This window comes from Chelonia mydas, chromosome 10, assembly GCF_015237465.2.
Source record: "Chelonia mydas isolate rCheMyd1 chromosome 10, rCheMyd1.pri.v2, whole genome shotgun sequence".
Taxonomy (NCBI): Eukaryota; Metazoa; Chordata; order Testudines; family Cheloniidae; genus Chelonia; species Chelonia mydas.
The window spans coordinates 82,872,358-82,887,979 of record NC_051250.2 but is presented as its reverse complement, the minus strand read 5'-3'; the positions used below and the strand labels follow the sequence as shown (position 1 = coordinate 82,887,979).

Genomic DNA, 15,622 nt, shown 5'->3' with positions numbered 1-15,622 from the left:
GATGGAGGATCGGAAGTAGGCCCCACAGTCATAGGAGGCCCTGTCGGCCAACCTCCTCTCCCTGGTTTTATAGATGCAGGGGAAGTGATGGGAGGCAGCTGGACTCATTCAAACACTTGGTTTAAAAATTACAGGGTTTGGCTCGGAAAACACTTCAATTAATAATCAGATTTGTATTTTCTTCTCCATATTGTCACCCGCAAGGGGCAGAGGTTGGACATCACTGATATAAAGAAAGGGGAGGTCAGTGTTGTCATCAACTGGTGCATGAGACACAGGTTGGTCAGATTGTGGTCAGATTGTGATAGGCTTTAAAAACAAAAAAGTTTCTGCTTAGCTTTGCGTGATGCTAAAGGTGAACATCAGATAAGCTAAATCCAACCTTCACTTGCACGGCTATCCCTCAGAAGCCATTATCGTCCAGCAATGAGAGACAACTTCTATACTTACCAGATCACTGACCTTCGGCTAATGGCGGATTCATTTTTTGTTTACCAAGCCAAAGAGAGTCATGCATATATATATAGCAAATCCATTGAAAGGTCTCAGGAAATTTTCACTGGGGTGTGAGAATCAAAAACCTTTTCCTATGCATGTATGTTAACCAGTCTGTATAACGAAGAGCTTATCATGGGAGGGAGTTAATACAGTTTAGGGAAAAAATTAAAAAGGTCTAAAAGCAAAATTCAGAATGTCATTTTTTTAAATGGCCAAACATAAAAGAATTGTGATGAAGATGACAAGTTTATTTTGGTGATACATTTTATAAACAAAATTACTGCCTAGAATGACTTTTTACAACCAAGTCATAAATTTCTGAAAGCAGGAGTCTTAATGGATAACACGGAAACCCTTAACCAAAAGCAGCAAGAACCACGGTAAGGAAAACAGCAACACACCATGAGAACAAGTGGAACACCAGAGGAAGAATCTTTGAAATGTGTAGATCTCTGGCACAGACACATTGTGTAGATCTAGTCAGAAAAACCTCAGAGGCACGGAGGCCTGACTCAGGGAGCATCAAGAAGACATGAAGAAAAGAAAAAGGATTTATTCAACTTTATCACTGTATGAAAACCATGTAATGACCTAACTTGCATTAAGAGACTTTGTTGTGTAACTGTTGAAGAGAACACTGACAAAAATAATACAAACCAAACTTATGTGCATCTGTTTGAGTTCTCTCCCCTGAAGAGGTCAGATTAGACGGCAGCTAGAGTCCGAAAATGGTCATATGCCATACATTTCCAAACTACAATAGGGGGTTTATTCTGATTCTTTAATATATTAAAGTACAAGTTCTCTCTCTCAAACAAATACCAAATAAATTCTCTAACACACACCAACGTCTACCAGAAAACACAAGTGATCTGTACAAGAGAGCAGATAGCTTTGTAATGGTTTTAGACATAAAATTCTTCCCTAGACCCTACAAATTACAGCCAGGTATCAATTATGTCTGGCCAGCATGCCAAGCTACCTTCACAGTCTCTTCCAGCACCAGCGTGAATTAAACTCTGCTCAATAAAGTAGAAAATCTGGCTCTGTCATGCAGATTTCTAAGTATAAAATCAATGAGCATGTACAAACATAGCTGCCTACCACCCCGCTTTGATAAATAAGTTCTTCCCCAAACCATCTCCTAATTAGAAGAAATTCACATGGAAAGAGTCTTGTCTTCAGGCTCTGGAGAAGATTCCAGACCCATAAAGTGCAAAGAACCTTTGACCCTGAAGCTTCTCTCCCCATACGACAGAGAGGCAGCGGTACACAGGCTCCAGCTGGCTCCCTCTCTCAGGCAGGACAGCGCTGGGGCCAGGTCCCTACAAACTAACGCTTTTCCCAACTCACGTTAAGAGTTAGATTCAAACTGACGGAAAACAAGGTTGCCATGAAACTCCAGTTCCAGCCCAGCCCTTTGTCCCTGGCTATCAGCATCATCTGCATACAGTGCCATAGATGTTCAAGGATTGGCAGGAGCCAAGATCAGAATTTGCCATTATGTTCCAGGTTCACTTTGACACATGGACCCACACGGGGGGTGTGTGTGCGTTCGTTAACAGTGAACGGGCACCAGTTTAAGGATGGAGTTTTATTTTTTAACTGTAATATGTAAAAGGAAAACCACCACCCCTGGAAGCATGTGACCCCACCAAACAGACCCCAACGGCACATCTGGCAGGGTAACTCTGTATTAAGGGCCCCAAGAACTTCCGTAATTTAAAGAAAAAAAACAAGGGAGCAGCAGGTACTGTCAGGCCCAGTTACATTTCTAGAGTCCTAGGGCACATTTGGGTCACTAATAACCAGCTTCATGCCTCTCCTAATCCCAGTGTGACTTTCAGGGCCAGCAGCCACTTTCCTTCTGAAATACCTTGGGAAAACAGGTGGCTCAGACGCCCTCCTCTTCTGGTTTCAAACCAAGCTTTTAACTGTTCTCTCCAGGCCATTTCTGGTGGAGGCTTTACATCTTCTCCATGGCCATCTACCCAAAGATGTCACAAGATCCAGTCCTTTACCCACTTTTCATCATCAGGGATCCTGCTTTATTAGCTTCAAACTTACACATCATTTACATGTGAGCAACACACAATACTACGCTTCCCTCAGATGACAGAAAGATCCAAGAATGCCCTCTCTACCTGCCTTGACTGCCAGCACCTGGGCATGACTGGAATTCCTACAGCCAAATGCATCCAAGACTGAAGTCCTTATGTCTGACTTCACAATCATTTTTCTGAATTCACACCTGAAGTCCCCTACATCACAATAGAAGTGTTCACTATCTTTGACCCAAACTTTCATTTTCCTTCCATATTTCCTTTGTCGAAAGGTGCTTATCACCAGCATTGGGAGACACTGCCAGGATTTGTCATTGTCTCTCCCTGTTGAAATCTGTATTAAATTTTCCACCATGACTTCTGCAGTTCCATTTTTAAACTGCGTTCCTATATTGCTACTCAACTTCAGGGGCCTGCAACGTTGTGGGCAGAGCAATCTCTTGCTACAGGAAGTGGGATCAGCATTCGTTGGCTACCCATCAATTTCCAAACGGATTTGGAGATGGTATGATTTCCAAGAAGCTCCAAGGAGCTGACGACTTCTGACCTCATACCCATCTATTCCCTGTTCAGTCAACTCCTCCATTGTTGGTTTCTTCTCCATCAGCTCCTTCAACACATTTAAAGAAGGGCCTGTGCTTTTCACTTGTCCGGTATCTGGAACTCTCCCACTGAGACAGTGAATAACTTCCCCTTCTACCCCTGCTAATTTAAGTAATCATTATGTAAAGGGTAACTGTCGCAGGTGTTAAGTTATCATCATGAGAGGTGCAGACCAATTCCGTGTGTGAGTGTGAGTCCCCTAGAGGACAGCCATGAAAATAAGATGCAGAACCACAAGTACAAACAGTCACCGATTTGTTTGACAAACAATGCTGGAGGGTCTGCACTTTTGCTAAGTCTGTAGCTCTCAACCTTCAACCTACAAACACCCCTTTTTCCTAATGTGGCTCCCGCAGAATTCCCCTCCCAGCTAGCTGGGATCTAGCTGCCACTTCCATTCAGCAAGATGGGAAGGGCAGAGTGGCTGTGGCCCTGACACCCATTCATAGACATTCAGGCCAGAAGGGACCATTAGGTAGTCTAGCCTGACCTCCTGTACAACAGAGGCCATTACAGTCACCCAGTTACCCCTGCACGGAGCTCAATCACTTGTGTTTGACTAAAGCGTAGCTTCCAGAAAGAGACAGTCTGCAGATCTTCAGATCAAGAGAGGGAGAAGCCACCACTTCCCTTGGTGGTTTGTTCCCATGCTCAGTCACCCTCAAGCTTAAAATCTGTGCCTGGTTTTAATGTAGCTTTGTCCCAGCTATTGAACCCTGTTCTGCCTTTTCCCACTTGGCAAAGGAGCACGTCCGTGCCCAGCATTTACTCCCAGGAAAGGTACTTATACCCTAATCCAGTTACCTCTCACTCTTCTTTTTGGATGAACTGAACAGATGGAGCTCGTTAAGTTTCTCACTGAAAGGCATTTCTTCCAACACTTGAATCATTTTTCTGGCTCCTCTCTGCACCCCTCCAATTTTTCCCCAACATCCTTTAGAAATGTGGACACCAGAGCTGGATGCAGTGTTCCAGGGTTGGTCTCATCAGTTCCATCTACAGAGGTAATCACCACCTCCCTTCTCCCGTTGCTCGTCTACTCTGTCCCCTAAAACCTTTCTGGAGTATCTGCTCTCCAGGATACGGGCCCCCATCCTGTAGGTATGGCTGGCATTCTGTGTTCCTGGAGGACAACTTTGCGTCTGGCTTTAACACACATTTTGTTTGAATGGGCCCAGCTTATCAAGCGAGCCACTCTCTAGGACTGCCTTGTCCTCATTATTTACCACGCTGTCATTCTATGCATCATCCACAAATTTTTTTAGCAGTGATTTTATATTTACTTTCAGATCATTGATGAAAACATTGATCATCATCAGGCTTAGTACCGACTCCTTTGCAACCTCTCTAGAAACACCCCCATGATGGCTCCCCATTGGCAACTACCTTTTAAAAACTCTGACTGATTGATGTCAATCTATTTAACAGATGCATGACTGATATCGCATGCTAATTTTGTAATCAGAACATATTGAGGTACAAAGTCAAACACCTTACAAAAGTCTAAATATGTTACTTCTATGTAGTTACCTTTCTCTGATTGAGACTCTCTGCCCTAAGTAATGGGCCACTGCAGATCACATATCTGCTTTTGCTTGTCACAATCCCTTTCCTACAGTAAACATGCTTATTCTAGGTTTTTGGAGCTGCCCAGGTTTCCTTTTAAATGTAAGCTCCCCCTGCAAACCCAGGAACACCTTTTAGCTCAAAGAGCTCTCCACAGCAAATCCAGAATGGCAGAGTTTCATAGAAAGATAGGAATTACCAGACTAGATCAGACCTGAGGTCCACCTAGTTCAGTATCCTGTCCCAGAGCATCTAGAACCAGATGCTTCAAAGGACAGTGCAAGAACCCTGCAGCAGACAGACGTCTGTGGGATAATCTGCCTGCCCGCTGACACCCCCATTCCCCTCAAAAAAGGTCTCATCCTGATCTGTAATAGTTAGAGATGGTCATTAAACCTTATGCATCGAGACTTAAGACAAACATTTCGGAAGGGACAGGAGTTATGACAAGTCTGGATATTCATTTCAATGTTCAATCACCTTTAAGTTCTTGGCCTCAATGACTTCCTATGGCAGTTAGTTCCACAATCACACACCGTGTGAAAAAGTATTTTCTTTTATCGGTTGCGAATTTCCCACTTTTAATTTCATTGACTGTTCCCTTCTTCTTTACAATCTGTCTTAATGAGAGCTTTCCCCAGGCCTCTGATCATTCTAGTTGCTCTTCTCTGAAGCCCCTCTACTTCTGCAATATCCTATTTTAGATGGAGCGACCAACACAGCACAGAGTATCCAGATGAAACTGGATATATATATAAAGGCATTATGATATTTTTAGTATTATTTGCTATTCCATTTCCTATGCACTCCAACATTGTGTTAGTCTTTTGACTACAATTGCAAATTACACAGAAGTTTTTATTGAGCTGTCCACAATGACATCCAGGTCACTGTCTTAGGTTGATACAGTTAATTTAGGAACTTATAAGGTGAAGAAAAGTTAAACTTTCTCTCCAATGTGCATTATTTCTCATTTATCAAAATTAAATTTCATTTGCAATCATGTTGCCCATCTAGCTTGTATAGGTCTCACTCTAGTTCCTCACAATCCTCTCTAGTCCTAACTAACCTTAACTTTGTGTAACCTATAAATTCTGTCACCTCACTGCACCCCACCTTTCCAGATAATTAATAAACATATTAAATGCAGGACCTAACACAGAACCTTACAGACTCCTCTCTTAACCTTTGGCCACGATGAAAACTGACCATTTAATCCTACTTGTTGCTTTCTGTCTCCTAGCCATTTTTTGATCCCTGACAACTTTGCCTCTTCCCACACAAGACTACTGAAGTTGTCATCGTGGGGTGTCTTCTCAGAGGCCCTTTGGAAATCTAAATATATTATGTTAACTGGTTCTCCTTCATCCACTACTTTCTTGACATGTTCAAAGAATTCTAAGAGATTAGTGAGACACTATTTTCCTTTGTGGAATACATGCTGGTTAGACCCTATCAGATCATGATCTTCCAGGTGTTTTGTTATTCACTGTCAATTAACCCAATTTGCCAGGTGCAGATGTAAGGCTTATAGGCCTATAATTCCCTGGATTTCTCCTACAGCCTTTTTAAATTGTGGGTGCAATACTTGCTACCTTCCAATTCTCTGGAACAGTGGCTGTTTCTAAATTAAAGATTGAATAATTTTGTTGGTAGCTACTTCTACTACTTCCTAGTTATGTTCCTTCAGAACCCATGGATGGACCATCTGGGCCTGGTGACTTATCGCATTTTAAATTATCAGTTTGCTCCAGCACTAGTATTTCAGTCACCTCAATCTCTCAGAGCACTTCATCTTTGTAACCAGGAAACAGTTTTTCAAGAACCCAGGTGAACTTCCTGTGTGCTCTTTTCTTTCCCTACAATTGAGAACATTTCAGACACTGTCCCTCTACTGTAGCCTCTCTACAGTAAGACCAGAGGTGGCCTGAAAAGAGGGGAGGGAGGGCAGGTTGTGTGGATTATGGTCAGTGGAGGGAAAGGGGAGCTTCTTTACAATGTTCACAGAGGTTGAGGACGCCTGACACTTAAAAAAAAAAGAAAAGAAAAATTGTCGTTCCCCCCCCCCGCTGTTTTTTTCCCCTCCAGCGGACATGGAGGTTTTCTCCTCTCTTTGGCCTGGGGGACACTATAGAAAAGTTGAGAAATCAAAGGATTATGTTGCCACAAGTGCTAGGGAAGTGAAACCTGAACAGTTAAGGAGGAAATGGATTTTTAGTTAGAATTTTTTTAAAACTTTGTTTTTTAACACTTATTTTAAACTCAGCTTATTCTGACTGACACTGGTGGCAGCAAAGTTCTCTTTATTGAAGATTCAACACTACTCCCGGACTTAAAGGCTGAGAAACCTCAAACTCCAATGCTCTTGGTCTCCAAGCTAACTGCCGTCAAAATCAGGGAAGACAAGAATATGACACCTTTAAAATAAGCTTCTCTTCGGGGAAAAAGCATATCTAAAAATAGGAGAAACTGAATCAGGCCAACTTATTACAGTCTAACCACTATTGTGCCCATCACAATCAGTTTGGGGAAGGGGAGAGCACAGAGTGCAGCCAATTAGGGTTAAAGGGAGGGAATGTGGCAGACCAGAATAAGAAAGAAAAGGTAAAAGCTCTGTAAGTGCCACTTGGAATACACCGTCTGTCCCCAAATCCATAGCTGGAGATGAAGGGAACACCCTTGATGTGCCCCCTAGGTTGGAATGCTGCACAGCAGCCAGGCCCTTGGGCCTCTGCCTCAAACAAGACAAATAAAAGACCCACTAGCAGCTACATAAAAGTTGTATCCAAAAGAGACCCAAACTAGAACTTTTAGAAAGTTTATTTATATTGCAGTAGAACTTACAGGCCAAGTAGGTCAGGCCCCCATTATGCTAGATGTGACAGATATGGCAATTTCCCTGCAATATCCTTGAAAAAAAAAAAAAAAAAAAAAGTTTAACCATCTTTGGAATTCACTGTATTAAATGCAAAGGTTCTGTATTATTGTGAGCCCTGGGAAACGTTATGAACTTCAAAGGACTATATTGAACAATGGGCCAGACAACGGGCTTTTGAACAAACAGTGTCAGGTGGTTTGCCTGGGAAATCCCAATGGGGAGATGATTGCAAATTTCTCACCTCTGATTATGCAAAAAACCCCAGTCTTTTGAAGCTACGCCCTGAGGAAGGAATCACTGTCTGCTGATTTCCTGTTCCTGGAACCCAAAAATCAAAGGCCCAAACTGCATAAAGGAAAGATTAACCAATGCATGGGCATGCTTGTTCTCAAAGAATGCTATTCTGAGCTTGTAATCACAGAAAACCCTCCTGGTGAGGTTTGAAGGACTGACTCCTACCAGAGCCTCTGATGGGGTTGGCGAGATATCTGGTAAGCTTATTAGCATGCGTGTAGACCCCTTTATTGTTTTAATGTTTTCTCTGTAATGTTTTCACCGCACTTGCTCAGAAATAGCTGTGTTGTAACTCAGGCCAGGTCTACATTACAAACCATTATCAGGATAACTATATCGCTTGGGGTGTAAAAAAACTACACCCTGAGCGACAGTTATACCCGGCTGTGTCGATGGAAGAGCTTCTCCTGTTGACATAGCTGCCGCCTTGCAGGGAAGTGAGTTAACTGTACCGATCGGAGAAGCTCTCCCGTCAGCATAGTAGCATCTTCACTAAAGCGCTCCCACAGCACTGCTGCAGCACTGTGTGTCAAGACAAACCCTTAAGTTGAGCAATTACCTTGTTCATAGCCTTCGAAGAGTGAGCAAAGTGCAGGCGCTGGCCTGCTTAGGCAGCCTGGCTTGCTGGGAATAACAGTGTAGTAGGGAACTGTGCACCCTGGGGAAAATCATGTCAGGAGGGAGAGACACAGGATCTCCGCCCAAGAGAGGGGACAGCTGGGGAGCCAGAAGCCTAGAAGTGGGGGCCCTTACTGGACTGCAGAGGAGGAATACAGGTGCAACTGCCCTGAGTGGTGACATCACGCATTGAACAAATGTGTAGAAAATGACAGTCTCTCTCTGAAATAGCATCCAGTCTAAAAGCCAAGACATAACAGGTGGACCAGCGAAAGAACTGGGTTGGGGAGTGGGAAGAGGCAGACAGGGTAGCAAGAACAGTAGAGTAAGTGCAATTCCTAGTCAGAGTAATAATGGCAACTCACCCACCTACACTAGCCTATTCTTTTTATTATGGTCCCAATTGGCAAGGGACTGAAGCATGTGCCTAACTTTAAGCAGATGATTAGTTCAATTGAAGTTAACAGGACTGTGTTACAGTTAGGCATGTGTTAAAGTACCTTTTTGAATTAGGGCCTAAGTCTCAATATAAAATTAAGAGGAAAAAACAATCACATTGATCAACATATGGAATGTTTGTCTCACTTAGCAGCAAACGTCCTGAAATAATCACTGTGGCTCATGCACAAATAGCCCATTGCCTATTCCTTAGCACAGTGCTGAGGACTCTCTCATTCATCCTGTCTCTGAGGGGTATTTACTAAACTGGTTTACAAATTACAATCCCTTTATACTTTTTAGTCTAATAAAATTAAAACTACATCATAACGATTAAACAGAACATAAACAAGGCGAAAAGCTGTCCTATTTGGTGAAGAAACAATTTAACTTGCATACAGTTTGTAATAATACTTAAGTTATCTATTTTTCTTTAACCTTGTATATGGAAAGAATGTGTTATCTGTATTTATGGAGCCAATCAGTCTAGCATATTCATAAAATGGGAACCATGTTGCAAGATGGCCACATGTATTTAGCCAGCAGTTGGGGAGTTTTTCCATTGGAAGGGTATTCCTCACTTTTTTTTGTTTAAATCATTTCTCTAGAATGGAGATAGGGGCACGTCCATTTCTTTGCCAGAAGGATTTTCATTGCCACAATCAGGTGCAAATACAGCTCCATACATTGTCTGATCAAAAGAATTTGAGGAAAGACTCCAATAGGAATGTTTCACGAGTCAAGGGGAAAGACTAAAATCACAATTAAAAATTGTCCCTTCGTTTGCTGCCAAAATAGGGTTACTTTGAACAGGTCCCCAGGAAATGGTAAAACAAGCTCCTATCCACAACCTTTTCAGAAAAAAGAAAAGGAGTACTTGTGACACCTTAGAGACTAACCAATTTATTGGAGCACAAGCTTTCGTGAGTTACAGCCGATGAAAATAAATAAATAAATTGGTTAGTCTCTAAGGTGCCACAAGTACTCCTTTTCTTTTTGCGAATACAGACTAACACGGCTGTTACTCTGAAACCTTTTCAGAGTTCATCTGGGGATATTCGATTTCTTAGGTCTCCAACTAGCCTAGAACACAGTTTTTAAATGGTTATGCCTAATCCACATTGGCCAGACAAACCACATTTAAACAGAGTCCACCAGAACCATTGTATAATGGTGTTTAAAACGGATTCTGGTAAAACAGTTTAATCCTTAGCGTGAGGCCTTGGAGCAAAGAAACTTAATTCATTTATGCCACAGACAACTTGTCCATTCTGACTGAAGCCTAGAGACTAACCAACCTTCTCTACTTTGTGTTTCCAGGTTTTTTATATTTTAAGGGGAGTTTTAACCTCCCAGAGCTGCACCTTCTGCCTTGACCACCCCTCCCCTCTTGCAACACAATGGGTTTAAATAAAGTCTATTAATTATTATATTCTGTAGAGTGATTACAGCTGATTGTAAGAAAGGAAAGCTCCTCACCATGTGCAATACTTTCCAAAGGAAAGTCACAAAACAAGTTGGTTACCAGTCAGATCAGAGGTCTCATGAACAAAGCCTTTGTGGAACTGTAGGGAGATTTTTTTCCTGACATTTTTCCAGAAAGCAGGTGAGATCTGTTTGCAATATAAGAGGTGTAGATAAAAGAGGGCAGGCAAGAATGGGTCCTAAACCTCAAATATTTGCATTAGATGAACACGACCTATTGAACCAGGCTCTTCCCATCTCTAACTCCCATGATCGTAGGTACTTTTATAGAACATAGGCGAGTGATGAGATGGTTTTCCCTCCTCTCCGCCGAGTCTAACCCTTAGCCCAGAACGGCCCTGCCGGCGAGTACCAGGTGCTCCACAAACCACGGGACACGCTGCGGAGGAGGGAGGCCCAAGAGCAAGTCTGGGGGCAGCCCGAGGCAGGGCGCAGCCCGAGCACACGGGGCTGTGCCATCGGGGGGCTTCACTCCCTGCCAAGCGGCAGCCAGGGCAGGGGAAGAGCCGAGCCAGGTCCGCAGGGGGCACGGGCGGGCCAGCGGCACTCGGGGCTCCGGCGCGGCCCCTCTCTCAGCGAGACCCGGCGAAGCCTGCGCGCCGCCCCGGGGGCTTCTCGGCGGGAGCGGGGCCGGCGCCGTGGGGCGGAGTTTCCAGGCAGGGCAGCCCGGGCCCCGTCCTCCGCCCAGCCGAGCAGGGGCCGGGTCGCTCCCGCGGAGAGTCTCCGCCGGGGCCAGGCCGGGCGCCGGTGGAGGGTCCCGGCAGCCACCGCCCGGCCCCCGTCCCAGGCAGCCGGTCCCCGCCGCGGGCAGCGGCCCCGAGACCGGAGCCCTCCGCGCCCCACGGCGCCGCCCCGCCCCGCAGCGGCCCGGCCGCGGGCTCAACAGGTCCGGCCCCGGCGCGGGGAAGTTGGCGGGCTGGGGGGGGCGGCCCCACGTGCCCCCCCGCTGCCGCCGCCGCCATCTCGCCCGCCGGGAGCGGCCCGTCCGAGCGCCCGCGACATGTCGGCGGCCCCGCGCCCCCCCGCCGGGACTCACCCGGGCTGGCGACGCGGGTCCCTGCTCCGGCCGCCCCGGCCCGCTGGCGGCCGCTCCCGGCAGCAGGAAGCGGGGAGCGGGGCTGACGGGAAGGGATGCAAAGCAGCCGCCGCCGCTCCTCGGCTCCGCTCCCTTTTGTCTCGGCGCCGCCGCCCCGCCCGCTCCGGCCTCTGCCCGCCGCCCAGGGCTCCCGGGCCGGTCCGCCAGGCGAGCCCCGGGGCTCGCCCCGCCCGCCCCTCGGCCCTCCCGGCTCGCGGGCGGGGGCGGTTTCGTTTCCGACCCAAGTCACGCCCCCCGGGGCCATGCGGACCGGCCGCTCGGGACGGGGCCGGGGGCTCCCGTGCGGAGGTCGCTGGCCCGGGCCCGCCTGCAGCGAGCCCGCGGCGGGGCGGGGAGAGGCGCGAGGCCGCCCGGGCGGTCGGTCCGCCCCGGAGGCCGCGCCCGGAGCCCCTGCGCCAGGCGTGTCCGGCCGCTCGCCCGGGCCCTGCGCTCCCGCCGGCCGCCGCGGCCCGGGGCGGCTGAACTGCCCGCCTGCGGCTGAGCGGGGCCGCTGGGCAGCGGAGAGCTCCGCGGGCCGGGGCCGCGGGCGCTCGGGGCCCCCTTCCCGCCGGGGCACGGGCCTGCCGGGCGCCTCCGCGCCGCGGGCTCCCGAAAGCCGGCGCCTCGCCCGCGCAGCGGCTGGCCCCGCATGCCGCCAGGCTGAAGGCCCCCCGCCTTTTGCTGATCCCTTCGTTCTGGGCCACCTTTTCTCCTCTTTATCCTCTGTCAGGGGCAGTACAATAACTGGAAATCAGCTGTGGCTGGGAGCCAGGCAGACTTCACGGGCCTGGAGGATTACTGGTGCTGTGGGGATGACAGGTAGGCATCTCACAGACCCCACCCACAGGTGCTGGAACTAGGGGTGCAGGGGGTGCTGCTGCTGCCCCCCCCCCAGCTTGAAGTGGTTTCCACTGTACAGAGAGTTTACAGTTTGGTCCAGTGGCTCTCAGCACCCCTACTGTACAAACTGTTCCAGCCCCCCTGATCCTACCACTCCAGGGATATCCTCTGTGGTGCCCCTCTCTTCAGCTGTGGGAATAATAACCATGGCAGAGCAAAAGACCTGAGGCTATCTACAGGACCACCTACTCCCTGCTTGCCTGTTAATAATATACACCAGACTCTAGCCCAGTATTGCAGTCACTGTGATTTATTGTCTTGGGTGATTTGACAGCCATGCAGATGATGATTCCTCTGGGTTGTCTTAAAATCTCATGGTTCCAATGATCATTATCAGACAAGCTTCGCACAACTCACAATTGGGAAGTCATATTTGGGGTTTTATTTTTGGCCTGTGATTGGGAGTGCATCTCTGTGTGTGAAGATTACACCTTTATCATGCTCTTATTTTGTATTGAGACATTGCCTAGAGCTCCCAATCAGGGCCCAGGGCCCTACTGTCCTTGGCACTGTACACATGTAATATAAAAATAGTCCCAGCCCCAAAGAGCTTATAATTTCCAGATTCATCAATTCCAAGCCAGAAGGGACCATTGCGATCATCTCTAGTCTGACCTCCCCTATAACACGGGACATAGAACTTCCCCCAAATAATTCCTAGAACAGATCTTTTAGGAAAAAAACTATCCAATCTTGATTTCAAAATTGTCAGTGATGGAGAATCCACCATGACAGTTGGAATATTATTCCAATGATTAATTACTCCCACTGTTTTTACCCCTTATATCCAGTCTGAGTTTATGTAGCTTCAACTTCCAGCCATTGGATCCTGTGAGACCTTTGTCTCTTATGCCTGGTCTACACTTTTTTTTGGGGGGGGGGCGGGGGAGAATCAGTTTAAGTTACGCAAATTCAGCTACATGAATAGCGTAGCTGAAGTCGACGTACTCAGACCTACTAACTGCGGTGTCCACTGCGGTGAGTCGACTGCTGCCGCCCCCTCGTCGACTCTGCCTTTGCCTCTCGCGGCGGTGGAGTACAGGAGTTGACGGGAGAGCTCTCAGGGGTCGATTTATCACATCTAGACTAGATGCGATAAATTGACCCCCGCTGGATCGATTGCTGCGCGCCGATCCAGCAGGTAGATTGACATACCATTAGACTGAAATATTGTACTTATCTAGACTATAATCAAGTGACCCCTTAACATTCTCTTTGTTAAGATAATTAGATTGAGCTCCTTGAGTCTATCACAATAAGGCATATTTTCTAATCTTTTAATCAGTCTTGTGACTCTTCTGTGAACCCTCTCTTAATTTATCTCCACCTTTGAACTGTGAACACCAGAAATGGGCATAGTATTCCAGCAGGGGTTGCACAAGTGCCAAACAGAGGTAAAATAACCTCTTTGCTCCTACTCAAGCTTCCCTTATTTATACATCTAAACAAGAGTCACATTAGTCCTTTTGGCCACAGCATCACAGTGGGAGCTTGTATTCAGCTGATTGTCCACTAGGAGCCCAAAATCTTTTTCAGAGTCACTGCTTCCCAAGATAGAGTTCCCAGTCCTGTAAGTATGGCTTACATTTGTTGTTCCTATTTATATTTAGCCATATTAAAACACATATTGGTTGCTTGTGCCCAGTTTAATAAGCATTCCAGATTGCTCTTTATCACTGACCTGTCCTCTTCATTATTTATCACTCCCCCAATTTTTGTGTCGTCTGCAACCTTTATCAGTGATTATTTTATATTTTCTTCTAGATCACTGATAAAAATATTACACAATGTAGGGCAAGAAACAATTCCTGCGGAACCCTACTAGAAACCCACTGGTTCAATGATGACTGACTGTTCATTTACATTTTGAGACCTATCAGTTAGCCAGCTTTTAATCCATTTAATCGGTGCCATGCTAATTTTATATCATTCTAGGTTTTAAACAAAATATCATGTGGTTACAAGTCAAACGATTTACAGAAATGTGTTACATCAACATTATTACCTTTATCAACCAAATTTGTAATTTCATCTAAAAGAGCTGCCAAGTTAGTTTGACAGGATCTTTTTCCATAAAACCATGTTGATTGGCTTTTACTATGCTACCCTCCTTTTTATTCTTAATTAATACATTCCCATATCAGCTGCTCCATTATCTTGCCCAGGATTGATGTCAGATTGACAGGCCTATAATTACTCAGGTCATCCCACTTACCTTTTTCAAATATTGGTGCAACATTAGCTTTCTTCCAGTCTTTTGGAACTTCCAAGACTTATTGAAAATCAACATTAATCATCCAGCAAGCTCCTCAGCCAGCTCTTTTAAAACTCTTGGCTACAAGTTATTCAGATCTGCAGATTTAAAAATGTCTTATTTTAGTAGCTGTTGTTTAACCACCATCTGAGACACTAGTGGAATGGAAAGAGTATTATCACAAAATATGACTACCTTATATGTTTTTTCCCAAATACATAACAGAAATATTTCTTGAACACTTCTGCCCTTTCTTCATTATTACTGATAGTTGTACCATTTCCATCTAGTAATGGACAAGTACCATTGTCAGGATTCTTTTTGTTCCTAATATACTTAAAAACTCCTTGTTGTCCTTAACTCTGTTGGCCATTGATTTCTCCTTGTTTTCCCTTACTTCCCTTATTAATTTTCTACAATAAATCTTTATCTTGTGCAAACTAACGTCAAAGTTTACCTTTCCCCCCATTAACCGGGATTTTCCCAACTTTGGAAATCAATGGACTTGCTTGGGTTCCAGAGTTTCCTGAATGAGTGTGGTGCCTATGGAATATTACTGATGACCCCATAAAGGCTGAGAGCTCATAGAACAGAAGCTGGAATGGAAGGAGGATCAAAATTCAGAGTGGTGGAACTAGAGTAAGTGGAGGCTTAGCAATTAGGTGTAGTGACTGGAAGGTCAAAATTCCCAGATGAGGGAGGAGGGTCAGATCTCACAACTTGGTAATGGGAGTGGTTGGTAGTTCAGAGCAGCTGCAGAACGTGTTGTCTCAAAACTACTTCAAGGAAAACAGAGACTCTCAGCTTCCTGGATGTGAAGAAAGAGAAGGATGAGGTCTGCTTTTAATGGAAAAAGGTATAAGTAGAGACAGTAGGGATTTGGCTGTATGGATGTTTAAAAATAGTGGATCTTAGTGGAAGCAAGTACAGTGGGCAAACTAATTGCAGTC

At 45.9% G+C, this 15,622-nt stretch overlaps 1 protein-coding gene across 7 annotated transcripts in view; it reads right to left on the bottom strand.

Moving 5' to 3' along the window:
• The window catches only part of ZNF710 (zinc finger protein 710), a 50,849-nt gene extending 39,124 nt beyond the window's left edge, over positions 1-11,725 (bottom strand). For 6 of the 7 annotated variants that reach the window (XM_043523445.1, XM_043523446.1, XM_043523442.1 and 3 more), the window contains exon 1: positions 11,480-11,725. The gene's annotated coding sequence lies outside the window, so the exon portion shown is untranslated. Of the gene's footprint in view, positions 1-10,437; positions 10,572-11,479 lie in introns of all 7 variants that reach the window. The other variant, XM_043523443.1, reaches the window with a different exon arrangement.
• Positions 11,726-15,622: the final 3,897 nt, after the last annotated feature.